A 7,400-nucleotide genomic window follows, 5' to 3' on the forward strand; every position below is an offset into this window, starting at 1 on the left:
TTGTTATTATGGTCACCTGCTCCGATTTACCGCCATCTAACCCACAGGTCGAGAGCGGCCAGGTCTGCCGTGGAGTCCAATTTGACACCACTCAGGCCAACGGTATTGGTGCCAGAGGCCCAAAATTAAACACTGAGTGAAAAGCCCCAAATATTGGAGGGGTGCCACCCCCACACCCTTGGGCCCAAGCTGCTCATGTCTACCTTGCTGTGCATTGTGTCCGACTCTCTCGCTGTGAGGAAAGTTTGGACCAAATCGGTGACCTTCGAATTTTCGGCTATATTGAGATTTTTTGGATTTTGGGTCATTTTGGTCACTTGCTCCGATTTACCCGCCATCTCACCCACAAGTCGAGGGTGGTTACGGCTGCCGTGGAGTCCAATTTGACACCACTCAGGCCAACGGTATGGGTGCCAGAGGCCAAAAAATGATTACTGGGTGAAAAGGCCCAAATTTGGAGGGGTGGCACTACCACGCCCTTGGACTTAGGCTGCTCATGTTTATCTTGCTGTGCACTTTGATCGACTCTCTCCCTGTGGGGCATGTTTGGACCAAATCGGTGACCTTCGAATTTTCGGCTAAATTGATTTTTTGGATTTTGGGTCATTGTGGTCACTTGCTCCGATTTACCCGCCATCTCACCTACAGGTCGAGGGTGGCTAGGGCTGCCGTGGAATCCAATTTGAAACCACTCAGGCCAACGTTATGGGTGCCAGAGGCCAAAAGGTGTTTACTGGGTGAAAAGGTCCAAATTTGGAGGGGTGCCACTGCCACACCCTTGGAGTCAGGCTACTCATGTTTACCTTGCTGTGCACTTTGACCGACTCTCTCCCTGTGGGGCAAGTTTGGATCAAATCAGTGACCTTCGAATTTTCGGCTAAATTCATGGGGCCTTTGAGATTTTTTGGATTTTGGGTCATTTTGGTCACTTGCTCCGATATATCCGCCATCTCACCCACAGGTCGAGGGCGGCTAGGGCTGCCGTGGAGTCCAATTTGACACCACTCAAGCCAACGGTATGGGTGCCAGAGGCCAAAAGATGATTACTGGGTGAAAAGGCCCAAATTTGGAGGGATGCCACTGCCACGCCCTTGGACTCAGGCTGCTCATGTTTACCTTGATGTGCACTTTGACCAACTCTTTCTCTGTGGGGCAAGTTTGGACCATATCGGTGACCTTCGAATTTCGGCATAATTCATGGGGTTAATCCTTTGAGATTTTTTTTTACTTTGGGTCATTTTGGTCACTTACTCCGATTTATCCGCCATCTTACCCACAGGTCGAGAGCGGCTAGGGCTGCCGTGGAGTCCAATTTGACAGCACTCACGCCAACGGTATGGGTGCCAGAGGCCAAAAGGTGATTACTGGGTGAAAAGGCCCAAATTTGGAGGGGTGCCACTGTCACGCCCTTGGACTCAGGCTGCTCATGTTTACCTTGCCGTGCATTTTGACCGACTCTCTCTCTGTGGGGCAAGTTTGGACCAAATTGGTGACCTTCAAATTTTTTGGATTTCGGGTTATTTTGGTCACTTGCTTCGATTTACCCCCCCTCTCAACCACAGGTGGAGGGTGGCTAGGGCTGCCGTGGAGTCTAATTGGACAGCACTCACGCCAACGGTATGGGTGCCAGAGGCCAAAAGGTGATTACTGGGTGAAAAGGCCCAAAATTGGAGGGATGCCACTGCCACGCCCTTGGACTCAGGGTGCTCATGTTTACCTTGCTGTGCACTTTGATCGACTCTCTCCCTGTGGGGCAAGTTTGGGCCAAATCGGTGACCTTCGAATTTTCGGCTAAATTCATGGGATTAATCCTTTGAGATTTTTTGGATTTTGGGTAATTTTGGTCACTTGCTCTGATTTACCCGCCATCTCACCCACAGGTCAAGGGCGGCTAGGGCTGCCGTGGAGTCCAATTTGACACCACTCAGGCCAACGGTATGGGTGCCAGAGGCCAAAAGATGATTACTGGGTGAAAAGGCCCAAATTTGGAGGGGTGCCACTGCCACGCCCTTGGACTCAGGCTGCTCATGCTTACCTTGCTGTGCACTTTGACCGACTCTCTCCCTGTGGGGCAAGTTTGGACCAAATCGGTGACCTTCGAATTTTCGGCTAAATTCATGGGGTTAATTCTTTGACATTTTTGTAGATTTTGGGTCATTTTGGTCACCTGCACCCATTTACCTGCCATCTCACCCACAGACTGACATCACTTAGCCCGTTCGTGGGGTCCTACACCACGGTCAGCGGCGGGCTGGGGCACGTCGGCTGGAAGGTGCGGGCTAACCCCGCCCATCGTGGACCAGCAGTCGGCCATCATTTAGTCCGTCCGTGGTGTCCTCCGCCGGGGATGGGCGGGGGTGGGGGGCACCTGGTCTCCCGGCCGGGGATATTCACCCCCTATACCTTATACGCGAGATCCCAGAGTTGCGGATGTCGGGTCCTGGATTTCCCTTGGCGACCTCATGTGAACTAGAAATTCTCCTTTGCCTTGTCCTCCGTCACGCCGAGAAGTTGGGCTTAACTGGGCCTCCATGTCTCAAACTTGGTCAGTGGTCCCAAAATCTGGCCTGACGAGGCTCTCGTCTGAACGAACATGTTGAGTCAGCTTCGATTTTGACTTGTGGTATTGATAAGTCTCATTGTAGACATTCTTATTGCTTATCATTCTCTAATGTAAAGTTTGTCTTCACAGAGCACATCAAGGTAGACGTGGGGAACCTGGGCCCAAGGGCGAGGTCGTGGGGACCAGCCGGTGCACGTCGGCTGAAAGGCGAGGGCTAACCCCGCCCACCGTGGACCAGCACTCGGCCGACATCACTTAGTCCGTCCGTGGGGTCCTCCGCCACGGTCAGCGGCCGGAAGGTGCGGGCTAACCAAGGCCACCGTGGACCAGCACTCGGCCGAGATCATTTAGTCCGTCCGCGGGGTCCTCCGCCACGGTCAGCGGCTGGCTCGGGGCACGTCGGCCGAAAGGTGCGGGCATGTTTTTATGTGTCATTTTGGTTACCTGCTCCGATTTGCCCACCATCTCAGCCACAGGCCTAGAGGGGTCAGGGCTCCTGTAGGGTCCACTTGGACAGCGCTCAGGCCATTAGTAGGGGCGCCAGTGTACTAGTGTACGTGTACTTGTCTGTAGTAGTATACGTTTTCTAGTACTAGTGTATTAATCTTATACAAGTAGTTTGATATTTGTACTAGTAGAATAAAACACTAGTACATTTTTACGCTAGTTCAAGCACACTAGTTTTTGTGTACTAATGCAGTAGTACTAGTAGACTAGTGTAGCAAGGTCATCCCGTGAATTGTTTTCTGCAGAATTCGCACACCATAAGTCAATTTTTGTATTAATATTGTCACTCCGCTGAAACTTGCAATATGGAAGCATAACTTTATTTATACTATTATGTCCCACATATCTATATGTAAATGACTGTAACTATTAGTGCAATTATTCCATAATGTCTAAATTGCAATACGTAAACCAAATTATTCGCGGTGCTCCTGAATGTGTAATATGTCATTTTTGCATAAAGAATTGTGTTTCGCCGACAAGACAGCGGCATTACTCGCCTATACCACGCTTTTTAATTTCAGTATACAAGTCCCAAGAGAATGGGAACATAACACTACATTAAAACACCGGGACACGTACCCTAGTACACGCACACTGGTACACGTATACCAATACACTAGTACATTAATTCACTAGTGCTAGTTCACTGATACCAGTACACTTGTACTATTGATACGCTTGTAAACAAGTATTAGTACACTAGCACTGATGATGAAACGCTGGAGTACTTTGCTACGTACACAAACAACTTCTATCTGGAGTAATTCTTTATTATCCATTTTTTCTTAATCGAGAGAATAAATAACAATATCACAAATAAACATGCCCTCATACCTTTGGCGTGGGTTGGCCGAGCCGACAGAGGGAGTGGCTGGGCGCAATTCTTTGCCTAAAAAATTCAGAGTAAACGTCTAGTTTGAGGAAGAGAAGGAGAAACAGGAGTAGGGCTGCTGGCTGTCTAGTTGGTAGAGGAACAAGTGGATGAGCAGCAGCTGCCTAGTTAGTGGAAGAGGTGGAGCAGCAGCTGCCTGGGTAGTGGAGGTGGAGGAGCTGGTTAGTGGAGGAGGAAGTGGAGCAGCAGCTACCTGGTTAGTGGAGGTGGTGGAGCAGCTGTATTGTTAGTGGAGGAAGTGGAGCAGCTGGTGCCTGGTTAGTGGAGGAAGTGGAGCAGCAGCTGCCTGGTTAGAGGAAGAGGAGCAGCAGCTGCCTGGTTAGTGGTGGAGCAGCTGGTGTCTGGTTAGTGGAGGAAGAAGAGCAGCAGCTGCCTGGTTAGTGGAGCAGCTGGTGCCTGGTTAGTGGAGGAGGAAGTGGAGCAGCAGCTGCCTGGTTAGTTGAGAAGGAAGTGGAGCAGTTGGTTAGTGGAGAAGGAAGTGGAACAGCTGGTGCCTGGTTAGTGGAGGAGGAAGTGGAACAGCAGCTGCCTGGTTAGTGGAGGAAGAGGAGCAGCAGCTGCCTGGTTAGTGGAGGAAGAGGAACAGCTGCCTGGTTAGTGGAGAAGTGGAGCATTTGGTGCCTGGTTAGAGGAACAAGAGGATAACCAGCAGCTGCCTGGTTAGTGGAAGAGGTGGAGCAGCAGCTGTATGGTTAGTGGAGGAAGTGGAGCAGCTGCTGCCTGGGTAATGGAGGAAGTGGAGCAGCAGCTGCTTGGTTAGAGGAACAAGAGGATGAGCAGCAGCTGCCTGGTTAGTGGAGGAAGTGGAGCAGCAGCTGACAGGGTAGTGGAGTGGGGTTATTCCTTTGAATTTTTTTGTGATTTTTTGTCATATTGGTCACCTGCTCCGATTTACCTGCCATCTCACCCACATTGTGTCCGACTCGCTCACTGTGGGGAAAGTTTGGACCAAATCGGTCACCTTCGGATTTTCGTCTAAATTCATGGGGCTCCTTTAAATTTTTTGGTTATTTTTTGTCATTGTGGTCACCTGCTCCGATTTACCCGCCATCTCACCCACAGGTTGAGGGCGGCCAGGTCTGCCGTGGAGTCCAATTTGACACCACTCAGGCTGTGGGGAAAGTTTGGGCCAAATCGGTCACCTTCGGATATTCGGCAAAATTCATTGTCCTGAGTTGTCCTGACTGGTGTCAAATTGGACTCCACGGCAGACCTGGCCGTCCTCGACCTGTGGGTGGTCCAAACTTTCCCCACAGCGAGAGAGTCGGACACAATGCACAGCAAGGTAGACATGAGCAGCCTGAGCCAAAGGGTGTGGGGTTGGCACCCCTCCAAAGTTGGGCCTTTTCACCCAGTGTTTAATTTTGGGCCTCTGGCACCAATACCGTTGGCCTGAGTGGTGTCAAATTGGACTCCACGGCAGACCTGGCCGCCCTCGACCTGTGGTTGAGATGGCGGGAAAATCGGAGCAGGTGACCAGAATGACAAAAAATCACCCAAAAAGTCAAAAGAGTAACTCAATGAATTCAGACGAAAATCCGAAGGTGACCGATTTGGTCCAAACTTTCCCCACACCAATACCGTTGGCCTGAGTGGTGTCAAATTGGACTCCACGGCAGACCTGGCCGCCCTCGACCTGTGGGTGAGATGGCGGGTAAATCGGAGCAGGTGACCAGAATGACAAAAAATACCCAAAAAATTCAGGAGTAACCCCATGTATTCAGACGAAAATCGGAATCTGACCGATTTGGTCCAAACGTTCCCCACAGCGAGAGAGTCGGACACAATGCACAGCAAGGTAGACATGAGCAGCCTGGGTCCAAGGGTGTGGGGATGGCACTCCTCCAAATTTGGGCCTTTTCAGCCAGTGTTCAATTTTGGGCCTCTGGCACCAATACCGTTGGCCTGAGTGGTGTTAAATTGGACTCCACGGTAAACCTGGCTGCCCTCGACCTGTGGGTGAGATGGCGGGTAAATCGGAGCAGGTGACCAGAATGACAAAAAATCACCAAAAAATCCGAAGGTGACCGATTTGGTCCAAACTTTCCCCACAGCGAGAGAGTCGGACACAATGCACAGCAAGGTAGACATGAGCAGCCTGGGCCCAAGGGTGTGGGGGTGGCACCCCTCCAAATTTGGGCCTTTTCACCCAGTGTTCAATTTTGGGCCTCTGGCACCAATACCGTTGGCCTGAGTGGTGTCAAATTGGACTCCACGGCAGACCTGGCCGCCCTCGACCTGTGGGTGAGATGGCGGGTAAATCGGAGCAGGTGACCAGAATGACAAAAAATACCCAAAAAATTCAAAGGAGTAACCCCATGAATTTAGACGAAAATCCGAAGGTGACCGATTTGGTCCAAACTTTCCCCACAGCGAGAGAGTCGGACACAATGCACAGCAAGGTAGACATGAGCAGCCTGGGCCCAAGGGTGTGGGGGTGGCACCCCTCCAAATTTGGGCCTTTTCACCCAGTGTTCAATTTTGGGCCTCTGGCACCAATACTGTTGGCCTGAGTGGTGTCAAATTGGACTCCATGGCAGACCTGGCCGCCCTCAACCTATGGGTGAGATGGCAGGTAAATCGGAGCAGGTGACCAGAATGACAAAAAATACCCAATTATATATGTATATATATATATATATACATATACATACATACAACAATGTAAACTCTCATGCATAAACGCATACAGGAATCACTCATGTGCACACACATATACACCCGGAAATGCACATTCGCACACACGCTCATACATTTTGTAAACAGTAACAATAGGGCTTAACGGTATACGATGAAAATCCTATTAACCCATTCAACTCCGATGACAAGATGTCTTGTCATTTGGTCAAATAAAACAAAAAATCATAAAACACCAGAAAAATATGACGTCAGTCCTCGCTTCGCTGCGAGCGAAGCGAGGATTGACGTCATATTTTTCTGGTGTTTGATCAAACATTTTGGTGTTTTATGACTTTTTGTTTTATTTGACCAAATGACAAGACATCTTGTCATCGGAGTTGAATGGGTTAAGAATCCCTTTCTAGAAACCCGACTAGATCTTCTAGTGATGATTATGACATTTCCAAGTCTTTCACTATTCTAGTTTACTCAACTTTATTTGAGGAGGTCAATTGTCGGACGATTTTATTCAGTTTGTGGGAAGGTTCTATAGGTGGAAGAATTAAAAATAATAGGATCAGTAGTTCAGTATTGGTGTGAGGTCTCTTCTGCAGGTTTTGTTCTGTCTGACATTGAAGAGGATTTATTCAGTAATAACCAGCGCTTCTATTCTTACGAACAATATTTCACAAGCATATAATTGGGAAAAGAAAAATCTAAGAGCAGGTAGGATTAGAAATTTATTGTTCAACATACTTTTATAAATGGATTCAGTTTTGAAAATATTTCTCTAGAAATAGGATTAATAACACAAGA

The sequence above is a fragment of the Oratosquilla oratoria genome, chromosome 23 (assembly GCF_046742065.1).
Source record: "Oratosquilla oratoria isolate Oo_2021 chromosome 23, ASM4674206v1, whole genome shotgun sequence".
In the NCBI taxonomy this organism is placed as follows: domain Eukaryota; kingdom Metazoa; phylum Arthropoda; class Malacostraca; order Stomatopoda; family Squillidae; genus Oratosquilla; species Oratosquilla oratoria.